This window comes from Lissotriton helveticus, chromosome 10 (assembly GCF_964261635.1).
Source record: "Lissotriton helveticus chromosome 10, aLisHel1.1, whole genome shotgun sequence".
Lineage (NCBI taxonomy): Eukaryota > Metazoa > Chordata > Amphibia > Caudata > Salamandridae > Lissotriton > Lissotriton helveticus.
The window spans coordinates 819595576-819614744 of NC_136071.1; the positions used below are offsets into that span (position 1 = coordinate 819595576).

Below are 19169 nucleotides of genomic sequence, written 5' to 3' on the forward strand. Positions count from 1 at the left end.
TAAACTAGCCTCAAGTATGTTTTATTGGCACCTGAATAAACGGAGTACTGCCTCCCTCCTTCTTGAACATTTACTGGTTCTGCAGATCCAGTGTGCATTACTAAGTTCAAATTGCCTCCTACTACCAATATATCAGCTGGGATTTGCACGAGACGGTGTCCTATTTTCTCCAGCGTGCAGGACATCAAGGCTGGTGACAGGTAGATGGAAAGAAATGGTCACTCTCTTTAGTCCACATCACTGCTGTGTAGCATACCAAGGGGTCCATTCAAGCGTGATCTTGAAGGAATTGTTTTGATCTCTTGAATCTCACAAATCCAGGATGCATGAACAGTGTATACTTATTGCTGCCTATACATTTGCATCTGTTCCCTACGATTGTGTTTTCTGTAATATCACCCTGTGCAGCTTATGTCTCTAATACCTGGAATACCACCCCTCTCTTTATTTTAATTCCCAGTCTGCATTCTCATTCTATGTTGGGATACCTAGTCCCTGCTATGTAGTGAATGTGCTATTTATCATTGTGTTGCCTAAGACAATACTCTGTAATGGAACTCTTCTTGCATGTCTGCATGTAAACCAACATTCACCTTTCTTTCCCTCTTCATACATTCTCAGGCAGTAGGCCTGAAACCAGACATTTTCAGTCGTATGTAAATAGTAGGTTAAGATTAGTGGCAACCATGTCTATCTCATGTTCTATCATTACTTTGGTATCATGTACAGCCGTCAACATATCTTTAAATGTAGTGTTCTGGTTTTCCAGCGCTGCTGCTATATCTTTTAGTGGGTTTTCCTGTTCATCTTGGGCAAGCTGTTTTGGATGGAATGCACATATCTCCAGCCTATTGTGCCATTGACACTTTGCAACATTGTCATTGACCATTTTCAAGTGGTGCTTCAGTTATATGAATTGCTGGCTCATTATTATTTCATGCACAAAGATGCTCCATTCTGATCACGATTAGACTGTCTTTTCCAATTACTCAGTTTCCAAGATACTCTAATGCTCTACTCTTACATGTAACAGTAGGGTTTTACTCTTTCTTAGTCAATCACTGTATTTGTCTCCCCCGTGGTGCAGTCACATGGTCTGTACGCTGCACTTTCTGTTCTCAAGTGTTTGGAGTTCGATTTTCTGGTGGGGGTGAGGGTAGAAGGGATGTAGGGGGATTGGTTTTCCAGTTTCTACATGTGATTTACAAATGGTGAATTCCATGTTAACAAGCACTGGCAATGCCAAGAGGTCTGGCTTTAAAAGAATGTTGTATCTTAATTTAAAGCATTATAGCATGGAAATAGATCTGTACATGTGTGGAAGCAAAGAACTGAAGAATATTATTGGTGCTGGGTAAAAGATCGGTGACAGCTGCACTCTCAAGACAGATCTAAACACCTATGTAGGTTAATGACTGCCATGCTCCCATCTGTGCTGCTGCCAGAGAAAAACTTCATAAATTATCTAGTTATCCAAGACACGTTAACAGCATTACAATGTCGTGTGTGCCCCCGAAATTTCAAGTTCAGGCAGCTGGGTAAACAAAATACTCACAGCTGTGTAGAAGCACACAACTTCTGTCCAATAAGAACATGCACTATGGTCTCCCAACATATGGGCAGAGCCAAAGCCCCTGCCCTGGTAATTCTCACATAATTGTCTGGCAACAGCTGCGCTGTCTGTCCAAACCATATAAAGCTTAGGTCCGGAGGGGGGCGCTCTTGTGCCACATGGGTCTCCCCACAGTCCTCCACTCTTACTCTGTTGTAAATGTATCACCCCACTTCTAACCAAAATAGGGGGCCCAAGGCCCTCACGACTCCATATTGGTTATCTCGCACTGCTGTATCCCATCCACCAAACTGCTGTATCATAGGGGCTCATGTCTTCTCCCCTCATTAGATCACCTTACAGCACAGCCCAACTGCTACCGCTAGTCACTTCAGTCTTTCTGCTCACTGTGGTCAGGGCTGCTCTGCCTTTGTATATCAGTCTGCTGCTCCACCTCATTGAGCCACTCCCTGGGTCTTGGGGCCTGCTCAGTTCATGCCTCCAAGGCCCATTAGCAGGGTTCTGCCCTGTCGATAATCAGCTTTCTTGGGTCTTTTTAACCTCACACCGGGGTCTCCACTCTCTTTCTTAGGGTGAAATGTGTTTTTCTCCTGTAGTGGTGCATGGGAGCACAGCTCATTCCACAAATAATGATTGTTGTTCCTGCTGGCACCCAGTAAATATGATGGTGCAGATAGCTGCCAATATAGATGTTATTATTTGCCATGAACCAGCTCCAAATTTATTGCACTGAACCTACAGTTTTGACAAACCAACTGAGCAGGATAAAGGACCCGAGCAGGTATCCCAAGTTGTCCATTACAAACGTATGTCAGAAGGAAAGAGAGGGTACAAAATAGGCATGTCCTACATACAGCTGTTTTTGATTTCAAGAAAAGTTTATTAATGAGAATAATGGTAAGAATAATGAATATAAAATACAATACAAGTGATACAATCGATGCAAGAGACATATGCAAAAAGGGCTAGAATTAATAGGTAATCTAAGAGATTATATAGATATAAGGGACATTAGCCCGTGAGAGATATAAATATCATTCAAGTAAAAGCCTCTATCAAGGCAATAAAACAAACGTATCACCATCAAAATGCGGAGAAGGGGATAGGGGAGGAGACAGAAATGTAGAAGAGAGGAGAAAAGAGCAAGAGTAAAGAGAGGATGAGTAGGAAGAGAAGACAGGAAAGAAAGAAGAGAAGAAAGAGAAAAGAAGGATTCCCACAGGACTAACCCAGCCTAGAGACCACATAGCAGACACCAATCATATAGACACATCAAAAGGAAACTGAGGAACCAACCCTTTGGAAGACAACTCCATATAATCATCCAAAGCTGTCCACACCCCACTAGAAATAGATGGAGAGGTGAGCTTGATCAACCGAAGTGTGTGCACTGCGTAAAAAGGAGACCCAAGCCCACCACGTATGATAGGAAACCGATGAAAAGGATTTCCACTCCATAAGAATAATTTTCACCGCTACAGTCAGGAGGAGATCCAACAACTGCAACTCCAATGGATCTAAAGGGAGAGGAGTAGGGGCCGCCAGTGGGCCTAATAAGATTAAGGGGAAGGAAAGTTGGAGCTGAAAACCAAAGATAAGAGAGAGATGCTTCTGGATGAGGTTCCAAAAAGGTTGAAGCAAGGAGCAATGGAAAAACATATGAGGAAAGTCGCCTGCCACCAACCCGCAGCTCCAGCATAAGTTGTCCTCTTTAAGGTTAAGCGAATGAAGACGTACAGGTGTCCAATGGAGAAGATTAATAGAGAAAAACTTAGACTGCATTAAGGAAGGTGCGATCTTATTACGGAGAAAAAATTTACCAATTGATTGCCAAGTATCAGGGGAAATATGGTCAGTAAGAGCATGGTCAAAATGATGTAGCCATTTTTGTTGAGCAACCGTCTGTGTAGGAAGTGAAGCAGAAGACACAAATTTATAAATTTTGGAGGCGACATGACCAGTTTTAATCCATAGCTGGAAAAGTGAGATTGTAGAGGAGGTAGGATGAAGACGAACTTTGGCAATGGCCACTTTAATTTGAAGAAAAGTATAAAAATCTAGATTTGTTAAAGAATGCTTTTGAGCCAAGGTAGAAAAAGGTAATGGTTCATCAGAATCACCATAGAGATGTTTGACAAGAGAAATCCCTTTAACTGCCCAATAGGACATGAGAGTTGGAGTAATGATAAGCTTAATTTTGGAATTTCGCCAGATAGATGACCACCTAGTTTTATGCAAAGGAATCGCCACCTTCTTGTCTACTTTCCTGATCGCAGCAATTGTATCGAGAATGATAGAACGGGAAAACAGGATATGGAAAGTAGAAGTAGTGCAAAAAGAGGCGGGAGGCAAAGGGGATGCTAGTTCTTGTTCTATCAGCAGCCAAGAGGGAACGTGAAGAGATGGCGGAGAGAACCAGAAAGCACCTTGAGAGGCCAAAAAGGCAGTTTGGTATTTTTCCCAATCAGGAAAATTACACCCTCCCATATCACAAGGGCGACGCAAAAATTTGTATGCAAGGCGAGCACGTTTGTCATTCCACAAAAATTTAGAAGTCAGAGTATCGAGTTCGCGAAAGAAGGAATCTGACAATTTGAGCGGAATCATGGATGAAACAAAATTAATAATCGGCGTAATCATCATTTTGAGAGTCTGAAGGCGACCCCACCATGAAATATGTTTCGGAGACCATGTATCCAAAAGACGACGCACTTTAAGGATAGTCTGGGATTCATTATAGGCAGCGGTGGCAGACAGAGTAGAACAAAAATAAATTCCTAAGTACTTCAGGTGTGTAGACGGCCATTTAAAGCCCGCTGAGCCCATATGAGAAGGGAAACAATAGGCATTCAAAGGGAACATCTCCGTCTTATCTTTATTCAGGGTATACCCTGAAACCGAAGAGAATAAGGAAATGGTGTTAGAAATAGCAGGGATTGCCAAAGCGATATCATCTGAAAAGATAAGAACATCATCTGCGTATGCAGCAGTTTTAATACAGTGAGGCCCAAAAGAAAAACCTTTGATGTCAGGGTGTAACTCAATCAAACGAAGAAGGGGATCAATAGATAGTAAAAATAAAAGTGGGGATAAAGGACATCCCTGTCTAGTGCCCTGACTAAGATTGAAAAACGACGACGTAGCACCATTAACTCTAATGTTAGCTTTAGGTTGAGAATATAAGGACATCACCATATTAACGAAAGATTCGCCTAGGTTATGCGCGCACAAAACAGCACGAAGAAAAGGCCAAGAGACCTTATCAAAGGCCTTTTCCGCATCAAGGGCCAAGGCCGCGGCAGGGAGTTGAGATCGTTTAGCCGCACCGAGAATATGACAGAATGTGCGTATATTGTCTCGCGCAAGACGTCCTTTCACAAAACCAGTTTGGGAAGGATGCACAAGATGAGGGATAAAGGATTCCAATCTTTTGGCCAGGATTTTAGCAAAAATCTTAGCTTCCATGTTAAGGAGAGAAATAGGTCGGAAGTTTTTAGGATCCGAATGGTCCTTTCCTTCCTTCGGGAGCACCACTATAGTAGCCTCAGCAGCCGTACCAGAAACAGATCCATCCTTAACAAAGGAATCAAAGACAGATTTCAATTTGGGGACAAGCGTAGGGAGAAAAGTCTTATAAAATAGAATTGGATACCCATCAGGGCCTGGAGCCTTGCCAGAACGAGTAGCTTTAATCGCAGACACGATTTCGTCGGGGGAAATAGGCTTATTTAAGAAAGAGCGATCAGCATCAGAAACTGATTGAATCGGAACCGATTTTAAAAAATCTTGACATTGTTCAAAAGAGGAATGATTAGAAGGAGTATATAACTTATTATAAAAATCACGAAAAACTTCAAGTATTTCCCCTGTTTGGAATTTTTTAGAGCCTGTGTGGTCAGTAATGGAAGAGATTTGCGAGGATTTGAAAGAAAAATCCTGAAATTTTAACGTAGCCGCCAAAAGTTTCCCAGCCCGATTTTTTAATAACAGCTTCTTGGATTTTTGAGCTTGCACCCCAATATAGGCTCTTTTAGTAACAATGGTATTATATTTGTATTTTAGAAGTTTTATTTGTTGTAAACAAGTTGGATCCTTAGATTGCCTAAAGGAAGCTTCCAGAGATTTTATATCAGAAGACAAATCCGTAAGTTCCTTTTTAATATCTGAATTACGTTTGGACATACATTTAATAACTTGACCACGGAAAGTGCATTTAAAGGAGTCCCAAAGAACAATTGGGGAAGAAACAGAACCTTCGTTTTCGTGGAAAAAGGTATCTATAGCTTCAGAAAACTCATGAACCTGAGAAGGATCATGCAAAACTTCGGTATTCAATCTCCACGAACGAGCACGTGATTTAGGGGCAAAGGATGCTAACGTAAAAGTTACCGCAGCGTGATCAGAGATCAAAATAGGATGTATAATCGGAGAAGAGGAAGATGAAACAAGAGAAGAATGAACCAGGAGATAGTCAATACGAGAAAAGGAAGAGTGAGGCGAAGAGAAGAAAGAAAAATCACTACCAGTTGGATTATGAAGACGCCAAATATCTTGCAGATGAATAATGGAGCACATGTTGAGCATTTGTTTGTGGGATTTAGGAGGACGAAACTGAAAAGCAGAATTCCTGTCTAAAAGAGGATCCATTGGTAAGTTGAAATCTCCCCCAACAATAAGATTACCAGAGTGCGGGGTGTCATTTAATTTTTTAGTAACCGATTTCCAGAAGGATGGATCATCAACGTTAGGAGCATAGATATTCATCACATACAGAACATGTTGTCCATCCGACAATTTAGACAACAGCCAACGACCCTCCGAATCATGATCGGAAGACAGTATCGATAAGCCAGAATTCTTTGAAACCAGTGTAATGACTCCATTTCGTTTACCAAAGGCATCAGAACAGCAAACATCCGAGACCCACTCCTTCTTTAAAAACAACGCCTCTTTGTTAGTGACCTTGGTCTCTTGAAAAAGAACCAAATCAGAAGACAGAGACTTACAGTAGTCTAAGATTTTCGACCTCTTCACCGGGTGATTCAAACCCTTAACATTAAGGGATAATACATTTAAACCTGGCATAGGGAAACATAAAAATAGAAAAAAGACGACATGAATGACAGAAAAAGGACAAACGCCATGAATACAAGGAGCCAGTCATCAAACAAAAGAAATATTGCGGGAGCGTCTATGTGGGGAATCCAAGAAAGAGAGAAAGAAAGAAGATAAGAAAGAAGAAAAGCGAGGAAGGAGAGGAGAAGCAGGAGGGGAGGCCTAAAAAAGGCCAACATCATACTAGGGAGAACGTGGAAAGGCAAGTAAGGGACCCGAACTAGGCTAAAAAATAGTTGATATCAATAGCCCCAAAAACTATAATAGCCGGCTAGCAGGAAAAAACAAACTGGTAACAATCGAAAGCAGAACCGCAAAGCAGCTTAATAATGTAAATAAACATACTCTAACTTAGATATTGTATAATCACATTTAAATAGCAGTCAATGGCGAGAAACATAGCTATATTCCTAAATACTAGTAGAAAACAGATAAGAAAAAAAAAGAAAAACATGAGGAAAACCATGAACAGTAGATTAATGCAAAACAAACAATATGTATATCCGAAACAAATAACTACATCTTCAGTGAATACACTACAACTGTATAAAATAACATTATATATGTGAGAGAAGAGGGTAGGAAAGTATCAGAATAGGAGGAGAAAAAAAAAATAAAAAAAGCAGGATAGAGAATGTCCCATACCAGAAAAAGCAAGATAACTGTTAAGAGAGAAGCAGCAAGAAAATAGAAAAGTATGTCGAAAGAAAGGATGACAGAGCTGAGAGAGAAGAATAATTGAAGACAAGTGAAAGAAACAGAATAAATTGATTAAAAGAGTAAGAGTAAAAAACGACAAGTCGATGAAGCGGAGTAAAATAGTAGAGGAAGAAAACATGAAAGAGATATTAAGAGGTACCATGAGAAAGAGAGCTATAAAAGGAACGAACAATTGTGGATGCCAGAAAGAAGAATAGGACAGAAATGAGTGAGAACACAAGAAGAACAGAAAAAGATCATGAACAGCCATGGAAGTGAAGGTCGGCCTATAAGCTGACCAGAAGAGGAGAGAGAACCATTCCTACAGAAAAATATAGGCAGAAAAAAGAAGGAGACAGTTCAAGTGCCCGAGGCACCAGGAGCCTGTGAAGTCGCTTTTTGAATCTCCATCTCTATCTCCAGCTGGTTGTCCAGGAAGGTACTTAGATCAGCCGGCTCCTCGAAGATTCTAGAACGACCTTTATAAGTAATGCGGAATTTCGATGGACCAGAAAACGAGAAGGGAATACCCATCTCAGAAAGACGTTTTCGAAGATTCAGGAAGCCTTTTCTCCTTATAACCGTATCTCTGGCAAAGTCCTGAGAAATTGAGATCCGATGACCGGTCCAGATGACTTGTTTAGCTTTCCGCATATGAGAGAGAATCAATTCAGTATGCTGATGCCGCAATGGTTTAAAAATGATTGCCCTTGGCTGGGTAGCTGTCTTAGACCGAAACGTTGGAACACGGTGTGCTCTTTCTATTTCAAAGTCTCTGTGGAAAGAGATTTGTAAGGTGTCCGGAATCCAATGAGATAAGAACTCTATCATAGATGAAGATGATTTCTCTGAATCTTCCGGCAGACCAAAAATGCGTAGGTTAGATCTACGATTACGGTCCTCCTGCTCAGTTAGGTCTCTGCGCAATGCCGCCATTGAGCGCTCCAAGTGGTTAAGGGATTTGGATTGCTTTTGTATACCATCCTCTGCACAACTGATTCGTGATTCCGCAGTCGAAACACGAAGAGAGAGGGCTTTAAAATCATTCCTGATAGCAGATACCTCCACTTGCAGTAAGTCCGTATTAGTTTTTGTGGACTGTGCAATATCATGCACTTCATTAAGGCGTGCCAGTATGGTGTCCAGCGTGGAAGTAGTATCTGAATGAGTAGACTCAGGCGTAGGAGACACCGACTTAAGCCTTTTCAGCGACGCGCCAACATCTTTAGGGTCTTTGGTATTCGAGGAACGACCCATAGTGGCAGCCATGAAGGAGTAGCCGCTGAGAAAAAATAAATAACCACTTGAGTGAAAAAAGTGCGCAGACTGAAGTCCAAAAACTACAGATATAGCACACTGAGCTCAATAGGCGCCAAGGAGAGAATAGCGACGGACTTATATGCCAGGTAGATAGGTAGTTACTGAGATAGATAACTACGAGTAGAGCAGGAGGGCACAGCAAAGAGTTCTTGTGAAAAATACCACACTAGTATAATAGAACTGTCCTGAGAGAGAACAGCGCGAAGCCAAGTGAATTGCCAGCCAAGTAGCAGAAAAAAAGCATAAAAAAGGAAAAAATGTTACCAAATGCAGGCATCAGAGCAGAAACTGCCAGGACATCCCCCACGAGCTGCAAGAATGTATCCACGACAGCATTCCTGAGGAGAACAGCCAAGTGCGTCAGGAGCAGGAAATGGCGGCCATCCGTGAAGAGAAAGAGCGTCTCGGAAGCCTGAGGCAGAAATCATGCAGCCTGTGACAGAAACAGCAAGAAAACGCCGTCATTCCATTCTCTGCATATTCCGCTGCTGAATACCACCGTTTCCGCTCACAAGGGCAGCTGGGGAGCGGAGAAATAGCCGGCCGGGAGCCTCTTGCCACGGAGCTCAAGCGCAAACTGCCATGCTGAAGCGGCGCGCAAGCCACGCCCCCTACATACAGCTGTTTTACACAACAGTCAGAAAGAAGATGTAGGACCTTCCAGTGGTGTTTCTCACTAACTCATTTCTGGTTGCTCAGTGGATTGGGGAGTAATTTCTGAGAGGATCACATTGTAAAGGTGGAGGAACTGCTAGTGGGGGTTATCACTAGTATAGTTTTTCACTCACATGGTCATTGGGGACATTATAGAGAGGAAGTTTAAGAGCCTTCCCTTAAAGAAGATACCTTTTGAATAATCCTGGAGGTATTTCTGGAGAGTTGATAGTACTGAGAGGTCAAGGATATGATGTAGCATCCAGAAGGACACATACTAGCATACCGATATATTATCATTCAAACTGGGTGGTGACACCTTCCATCACTAGGTATCATCATAGTATTGGAGGCCACCCTGCCAATGTAACAGGCTTTCAGAGTAAGATATTTAAGTCGAATGTTAGGTGAGATGCTACATTTTTTTTAGTTGAGGTCCAGTGAATAAAAGATGTGAGACTGAAGGGGAGAAAAAAGTTTTGTGCCAGTTTAATACTTCTCGGAATACACATCTACAAGCCATACATTAATTATAATACAACATATGGAAAGCTTTACCTTTCTAGCTCATTTTTTATTTTTTTATTTTTATATTTTAAGACCTTTATTAGTCAACATGTATGATACACAGCGTTCCGCTGACAACCCATCCGGGCCAGCCGCATATATAGTATACTGTTTCATGATCATTTAATGGACACAGCCTTAAGGCCGACAACCCTGGGGTCCGGCGGCATATAATGGTCTATTTCTGCACTGCACAATCATACAACCATTTGGTAACGTAGAGGTATGGGTCTGTAGGTTTTACGTATTTTATATGCGAACTTATCGTTATAAGGCTGTGTCGGCACTCATCAATGTCTGCAAGTGGAAGGCGGCCCGTTTTGACACATGTGGGTCATGAGGAAGAGTGTCAGTGGAGTTCACCCCCCAAGAGGGTGTGGGGCAGTTGTATTGAGGGATGAGGCTACTCAGCTTCCTAAGTGTGTCGGTGAGCGAGTGTCTGTACAGTTTATCCACTCCAGTGAGAGTGTCTGGTGGTTGTACTGGTGTTCGAGTAGGATCATCCCGGCCTTGACTGCATTGCTCAAGGGCCCCATGGGGTAGCGTATACAATAGCCAATTTCGAAAAGCCTGGTCCAAAGGGGAACAGGACCAGCATATCAATAAACTTCAAAACAGTAACATAGAAAATATATATTAAAGGGAGAGGGAATGGAGGTAGAGATTGCCATGTGTTTAGGGAGGGAAGTGCAGTGCCAATGTATCGATGGTGGTCCAGTGGGCGGGTAGGCAGGAGATTACAGCGGGCAGCCCGCCTGTATGTCAGGCGCTCAAGGGGGACACCGTCATAAGTGCGCGTCAAAACCAATAATGCAGTATTGGTCGTGAGGCAGTCAGTGACAGTGCCCCCGGCAGTAGTTGGGCGTGTGGGGGCGCGGGGGCAATACACTCGCCTTTGTAGGGCAGCTAGATATGCAGCGCATGGTGATCAGGGGGTCGTGTGGGCAGCGAGCAGCGCATTATATGCGAAGGTGCAACTATGTGTGGGCGCAGGGAGAGGGGGGAGAGGGAAAATTATATGAGTAGGGATGTCTGCTGGGTGTGGACGTTCCTCATGATGTCCACTGTGGGGAGGGGAAAGGGGGGCAGTATACATCTCATCACGTGATTCCCTGTTCCACACATTTCTGCTGAAAGGATTGGAGGATGTCATCCCAGTATTGTGCAATCGGGAATTTAATAAGGCCCGCCGTCTCTTCTCGCCGCAGGACAGTACTCTCCGCTCGCGCCCAGTTGGTAAGCGACAGGCTCCAGTGTCGGATGTGTGGGGGTGTGTCAGCCTTCCACCGCTTGGTAAGCAGTCGTTTGGCCGTGATCAGTCCGAGATCCCAGTACCTGGCCTGGACCTTATTCAGCCGTGTGCGTTTGTATAATCCCAATATGCAGGCCTCCCAAGTCCTCGGTACTTGTTCTTTAGTGCAATGCGTAAGCAGTGTAGTCACCTCAACCCAGTAATGTTGAAGGGCAGGCCAGAGTCATAGCATGTGGAGGAGGTCCGCTCCCACCAAGGAGCAGCGGCTGCAGGCAGTATCCGTGACCAGAAAATACCTATTTATTTTGTCCGGGGTGAGGTATGCACGGTGTAGTATGTAGAGTTGTATAATTTTGAAGCGAGGGTTACGTGGGACGTTTACTGGGCCAGCCAGGATCATCGCCCACTCCTTATCCGTCCAATCCCTCCCCCTATCCGTCGCCCATTTCTCTCTCAGCTGCACAGTGGCGGGATGTGTATGGAGAAGGAGAGCTTGTGCTAGCCAGTGGATTATGTGTGTGCCATTACTCATGGCATGAAGGTATTGTATAAAATGGTGTATGGGCAACTCGTCAGATATGTCACCCCAGGCGGTAGTCAGCGTGTGGGTAAGGGACGCATGCAATAGGAACTGTCCAGCTGGTAAAGACGTGCCTTCCGCGAGACTGGCGAAGGGGAGGAGGGCTCCATCAGAGTACAGGTCCCCCAGTGTTTCCACTCCCGCAGTAGTCCAGCTGTCAAGCTTCACAGCAGTCAGAGTCCCCGTTGTAGTTGGGGTGCCTAGTAGAGGGAGTATCGGGGCATATGGTACTGTCTCCCGGGTTAGGCGCAGGCATTTGAGGAAACATTTGCGCGCCACCGCAAGATGCAGCTGTGAAGGGCGGGGTGAAACAGCACTTGGACTTGCATCTGGGACCAGACAGCAGTGTCCGTAGCGGTGTCTCCCAAGCTCTTGCCACCTAGCCATCCTGACACCCACTGCATTTGCGCCGCCAGATAGTATAGCTCCATATTGGGAATAGCCAGTCCTCCTGCTGCAGCAGGCATATATAATTTCGCCAGCGCAACACGCGGCCGACCCTTATTCCAGATCAGGTCGCGTATTAGGACTTCGAGGTCACGAAATACTCGGTTGGGGACATAGGTTGGAATATTGGCAAAGTAGTATAGCAGCCGCGGTAGGACTATTATTTTTGTTAGGGCTACGCGGCTGGGAACGTTCAGTGGTAATGTTTTCCAGAACCCAACTTGCGAACGGGTGGATGCGATCGCTCGCATCAGGTTCCCCTCCAATATGTCTGCAGGGTCACGGTAAACGTGAATCCCTAGATACCTGAACGTCGTGGGATACCACTGTAACCGCTCGCCACCGATGAGTATCTCGCTCTCGGGAGCGTTCGGGTTGAAGGAGTAAGCCCCTGATTTGGCCCAATTCACCTTCAAACCCGACATTTCCTCAAAGGTGCAGAAGATGTCAGTTAGGGACGCCGGTACATCGCTCAGGTCTTTGACGTAGAGGAGGAGATCGTCTGCGTATAAGGACACCGCATGTAGGCCATCTGCCATCGGAATGCCCCACTCTACCCCTCGAGACCTGAGGATCGCAGCCAGGGGTTCCACAGCTAAGGAGAACAGCAAGGGCGACAGGGGGCAGCCGTGCCTGGTGCCTCTCTGTACACGCAGAGGGTCCGATAGCAGTGTACCGGTGCGGACGCGGACCGTGGGTCTGCGGTACAAAAGGCCAACCATCGTCTCATAATCGTCCCCCAACTCAAATTTGTCCATGACTGCACGTAGGTAAGGCCATTCCACCGAGTCAAACGCTTTCTCCAGGTCCAGCACCAGGCACCCTGCGCGTGGCCATCGTCGTGTGGCGTATTCTTGTATGCGGAATAAACGGCGAATGTTGTGGGACGTGTGGCGCGTCGGTACAAACCCGTTCTGGTCACAGTGTACCAGTGCAGGTACCATGGGGGCTAGCCTACGGGCTAGTGTGGAAGCGAGGATCTTGTAGTCCGTGTTGAGGAGGGCAATGGGACGGTAGGATCCCATTTGCTCACCATCTCTGCCGGGCTTGAGCAGGGATACAAGGGTAGCCTCATTAAGTGTCGGGGGCAGGGAGAAGTCGTCCATGGCTGCAGTGTACATTTTCACCAGGTGGGGGATAAGGATGTCCGAGGCGGCCTTGTAAAATTCGGCTGGCAAGCCATCCGGTCCCGGAGATTTGCCATTCGAGAGATTAAAAATGGTGTCACGAAGCTCCTCGGGGTCCAGGGGTGCTCCGAGGTCATCTTGTTGTGCGGCCGTCAGGGTAGGCAGTTGCAAGGGCGAGATATATTCGGTTATGTCAGATAGTGGGATACGCAGCCGGGAACGATACAACCCCGAGTAGTGACCAGTAAACGCCTCGTGTATTTGGCACTTGGTGTAAAGTGTACCACCTCCCTCTGCCTGTATTGCTGAAATGGGGGTCGAACGATCCTCCCGTGCAATCAGCCAGGTTAACAGCTTGCCAGGCCTATCACCCTGCCGATGCATGCGGGCAGAGTGCGCCGCGAAGTTAATGTTTCGCAAGCGTTCCAAGAAGCGACCATGTTCCACCATGGCCTTCGTCAGTCGAGTGCCTGTATCCCCCTCCGCAGAGCGCACAAATTCTAGTAGCTCAGTTTCCAGTCGCGTCAGATCTTTTTCAAGCTGACGCCGCATGTGCCCCTGCGTTCCCAGACATATGCCCCGGGTCACCACCTTAAATGCGTCCCATTCGGTCTGGGGGGAGGTCGCCGTGCCAGCATTGAGTTCGAAGTACTGAGCCGTCTGTGTGAGTAGGGAGTCGCGGAAAGTCGCGTCTAGTAAGAGGTCTGGTTGTAGGCGCAGAGTGGGGATAGGAGGGTGGGGATTTTCCCAAACGATCATCAGTGTGTGGGGGTTATTATCCGAGTGCGTGCGGCCCATATATTGCATGTCCCTGACAAGCGGGAGAAGATCAGTGGTGATCATGTATCGGTCTAATCGCACATGGAGTGCATGCGCACCTGACCAGTAGGAATATGTTCGTGTTGTGGGGTTGCGTGTCCTCCATGCATCGTGGAGATCCCACTGCATGGCCCAAGTGAGGAGAGTTTTCGTGGTGGCGTGTGTCTGGGCATTGACCGGGGGTGCGGAAGATCTGTCCAGATTCACATCCAGGACGCAGTTGTAGTCGCCCCCAAGAATCCATGGGAGACCATGCCAGGGCGCCAGCGTAGTGGATAGGCCATCAAAGAATTTGCCCTGTTCAGTGTTTGGGGAATACAAAGAGGCAAGCACCACAGGGTGTCCATCAAGTCTGCCTCGGGCTATCACATATCTACCCTCTGTGTCTATCTGTGTGTCTATGACCGCCCACGGGGTGCCCGGTCGGATCCACATGAGCGTCCCGCGGGCAAAGGAGGAGTACTCCGTGGCGTAAAGCTGTCCGCGCCATCTGCGGCGCAGTGCGTTTACCTCTGCTTTGTTTAAGTGTGTTTCCTGTAACAATGCTACGTGAAAATTGTGACGTTTCAGGTAAGAATAAATTTGGTAGCGCCTCGACGGCGTGTGCATGCCTCTGACATTCCACGTACATATCCTGATCTCAGCCATGATCACTGTGTCGGCAGGAAGTACCCGCCCCACCCATCACCCGACCCCCAGGCGAGAGCTTCCTCAGGTCCCCCTGCCCCCTCCCCCCACTCAGAACAGATACAGGCGTTGGCATATGAAGAAATAGTCCAGGCAATTCTCCAAGGGTGAGGGCGGGATAAGAATCATAATGTCCAAACAATGCAAAACAGTGACAAATACCAAAAGGTCGGCATCGCAACATGACGCCGTCCAAACACACCTAAGAGGCAAAGAAACAATACTCAAGTCTAGGGGGTAACGTGTGCTAGTCGCAGCCTCGACGGCCTACGTAGTCTAGTAAGGGAAGGGGATCGTTGGTCCTTCCCTGGGCCAAATGTTACGTGCTCCATGCAGCCAAGGTCCATACTCGGGGAGACAGCGCCACCCCCTCGCTGTAGGGTCTCTATTCGGCCATTCAGGTATGGGGAAGAGAGAAGCAGGTCTCACTCCCCAAGTCTCTGGAATAGGAAGTGTTTTAGGCGGCAGGGGCAGCGGGTAGGGAGGAGAGGAGGGGCAGAGCTGCAGCATGTTCCCATCACCACCTTACCTTCTCAGAGTCCACGTGGCTTGGGGTATACTCACTGCGTCAAGTTCACTCCATCCATCACCGGGGCAACAGGAGACATCCCGGGCGACGGCCTGTATTCACAGCGTCCCAGTGGCTCTCCGGTCCCCGGTTCCGTCTCCGCCGCCCCGGTAGGGTCTGCTAGGGCCACTCGTGCGGCTTCAGTTGAGCAGGTCAGCCGTCTGCGGTGTGATATCTGGTAGATCCACGGATAACTGGGAGTCTGGTATTCCGTAGATAGCGTCGTCATCACTAGGAACAATCCGTGGGCTGGCATCCTGAATGACTTCCGATGTCGGAGAATTGCTCAGCAGGGAGACCCTCCAAAGCGCATCTCGTTGTTCCTGGATCATGTGGTCCGCTGGTGGGGAGTGGCGCGTCGTCTCTTCTGGGTGTCGGATCTGCTGATCTCTGTTCCTTCGGCGACGCCGCGGCACACGTGTACGTGGTCTCGCATCATAGCTCTGTGTCTGCCTGGGTGCCGTGTTTGTACCGCTTCCTCAGGAGTGCTAAAGAAGTAGGTCTTGTCCTGTGCCACCACTCTCAGCTTCGCAGGAAAGAGTAGGGAATATTTGAGGCCTGCTGTCCGGAGCCGTCGTTTCACCTCCGGAAAATTGTGTCTTTGACGTTGTACCTGGACAGTGTAATCCGGGAAGAACATCACAGTGGCATTATCGATACGAATGTCCCCGAGACGTCTAGTTTCTCTCAGGATCGTGTCTCTGTCTCGGTAATTCAGTATCTTGAAGAGCAGGGGCCTCGGGTTAGAGCCCGTGGTGTGAGGTCTTGTGGGCACACGGTGTGCGCGTTCCACCACGAAGTAGGGCGAGAGTGCGCCTTCGGGTAGTATGTCTCGTAACCAGTCCTCCACACGTTGGGCAGGATGGTTGCCTTCCCATTTTTCCGGGACCCCCACAAGCCTGATGTTATTGCGTCTCCCCCTCCCTTCCGCATCCTCAGCGCGATCTTCCAGGAACTCTACTCTGTTCAGGAGGTCCTGCACCTGTTTATCCGTTTGGGTGACTCTAGGTTGGAGTTCCGTCACAGTGCCTTCCAGAGTCTTGGTCCGATCAGTCAGTTTTCTGTGGTCTTCTCCCAGGTGGGTGAGATCTATGGCGACGCTGTCTATTTTGGATTCCAAGGACGTTCTGGTCAATTGGAGCGACTGTTCCATGCGTTCCATAGCGGCTAGCACGCTGTCTAGCCTCGTGGTTACCTGATCGGCAGCCATCTTGCTCAGCGACTTGTCAGTCTTCCCTTTCGGTGGGGCACCCCCTGTCCCAGTGCGAGTCCTCACCCCTCCGGACATGTGCAGGATTGCCTGTCTAGAAGTTCAGCGTGTTGTGGAGGGGAATGAAGTGCCCTCTGGTCTGCAATTCTGGCGGTATCTGAGATCAGCGGTACGCCGGTGCTCGCGTCGGTTCCTGTGTGAAAGGCCAGTCGGCCCCCCACGTGTCGTTCGTGTCGGCCCGCAGTGTGGGCCGGTATATCAGTATCACGGAGCATACGCCAATTATCAGCTTCTGAGAGGGCACGAACACACCGCAGTTAGGCAGTCACGTATCGGCAAACTATCCTGCGCCAGCGAGAGCCACGAAGCCTCCGGGATAGATGGGGCAGGCAGAGTGTCCTTGTATGTGTGTTGGAGGGCCCGAGGACACGCGACTGCAGCTTCGTTGTTCCTCCGTGTGTCGCAGGGAGGCAAGGCCCTCTCCAGTTGTGGTGGTCCGCAGCTCAAGGCCCCCTCGGCTGTGCGTGGCTCCCCCCTTCTCACCTGGACCAGAACCCTCGCTCAGTGTCTCTTGCGTCCTTGATGGCGCCGAACCTTCGACAGAAGTGCAGCTGGACAACTCTCACCAGGGCCCCACCGGCCAGCCGAGTATATGGAGTCTGGGGGGAGCTTTTAGCATGCGGATCTGGGCAGTGTCTCCACCAGTAGAGTGTGTGCCCCACAGTGGGCGTGCAGCTCCAGCAGGTTCTTGGCGTCTCCTCCACGTGGGCCCCTGTGTCTGTCTCGGGCTCCCAGCAATATCGCAGGTGTGTGAGGAGGGGTCTCGCCGGGTGGTCCCGGTCTCTCGGCAAGGCTCGGAGGGGGGGCCCGGTCAACTGGCTCCCCCGCTTCACCGGTGCGCCGGTAGTGTCTCTGGAGTCGTGCTGTCACTGGGCGCGGTATCAGGCGGTCAAGCAGTCGCGCCTCACGCCCGGATGGTCAGCAGCGTGGCGGCCGTGGTTTGTGGGCCGGGTTTTCGCTCCTTTCCAATCTGGGCTCTCCGCAGGTATCCAGCAGCAAGGTGGAGCCAGGATCGGGGCTGCGAGAGAGCTCCCAGGGCTCGGCGGCGGTGGGCAGGGAGGCTGCGCACTTTAGAGTGTGGGCCGCATGTTGAGGCCTAGGCGCTAGGCCCGAGCCGCGTCCTCTCGTGGTCTCCCCGCCGGCCGGGAAGCAGCAAGTCCCGCAAGAGGGCCGTAGGAAAGGCCGGTGCGGACCGCGCAGGGTCTTTGACATAAAAGTCGGCTAGAATGCCGAGAACAGCTCCGGGAAGGTCCGCCTGCAATTTCGGGCGGCTGCGATTAAGTGTGGCGGAGAATCGGCCCAGGGAAGGGGAGCTCAGCTCGGAGCTCTACCTTATTGCGACCTCCGCCATTGCGTGCCTAGCCACGCCCCCCTTTGCCTTTCTAGCTCATATGTTTTGATTTTTTAAATGCTCACTTTTTCTGGACTTAAACATGTTTAAAGGACTTTCTTGAAGCACCCTGCTTCTTAGTTCCTCTGCCTCAATCATCCATAGCCAGCCAGTCAGCTATTAGTTCCACAAGTAAGCAAGACAAATATGAAGGCCCCTTCAACTGAGTTCCTTTGAAAGTGGAAATGCAACTTTTACCAGACCTACGAGGTACATTCAAGAGCTCTAATGAACAATTAAAATAAAATCACCTATCATAATTGTATTATGAGCTTTTCTGTGTATGCTATGCCCAAAACAATTGCACGCATATGTAGACACACATCAAAGATATCATGTAGAAATCCATTGTTCGCAAACATAATTGAAACCCCAATAGGTTTTGCAGGCTTAACAGAAAGAATTAAAGCATTGTTTCCTGGAATTAATAGAACAATTATGTCTCTTTCTTATGTCCATAAATTACATTTGTGCTGCAGAAGCTTAAATATCAGAGAGATTTATTTGGACATGAACAAGCACATCACTGCGAACAAAAAAGAAGTATGGGATGACACTGACTGTGAGGCAAATAGTTTTAACATACGCTTTTGTAATAGTTCCATTAGCTTTAATATTGGGTTGGTTATGCTACCCAACAGCCAAAGTGGTAAAACAAGCATTCGGTCTTAAGAGTTAGTGAGGTTCAAGGAGACATATTCTACATAATACGGCTTGCTGCAAGCTGCCTGAAGATAAAGAAATATTATTCAAGAGGATGATACAGCAACTTGTGCCCACTGTTAGTTATCATTTCTATGAGGAAGGAAGGGAACACATTTTGTGCTGGCCCCAATTATCTGTATCACAATTCACCCAGCATCACGTTCGACTGATATTTCTGTATCTCACTGTGTAGGGGCAACCTATAAACAGACATAGGTCAGTCTCAGAAATAATAAACAGTATTTATCCTCCAACAAGTCAAATTGAGTCAAGTCTAAGAACAAGTAAGCCCCATTCTCTCTCCTCTAAGTAAAATTGTAGTCGGTAAAACTCAGTTTGATCCCACCAATTAAACTATGTTCAGCCTCTCAGTACTTAACAATGTGTTTCAAACAC

The 19169-nt window shown here is 47.5% G+C and overlaps 1 protein-coding gene across 4 annotated transcripts in view; it reads right to left on the reverse strand.

Annotated features, from left to right (window-relative positions):
- Positions 1-19169, reverse strand: part of ACBD5 (acyl-CoA binding domain containing 5) — a 427382-nt gene that overhangs the window by 43614 nt on the left and 364599 nt on the right. The window lies entirely within an intron of this gene.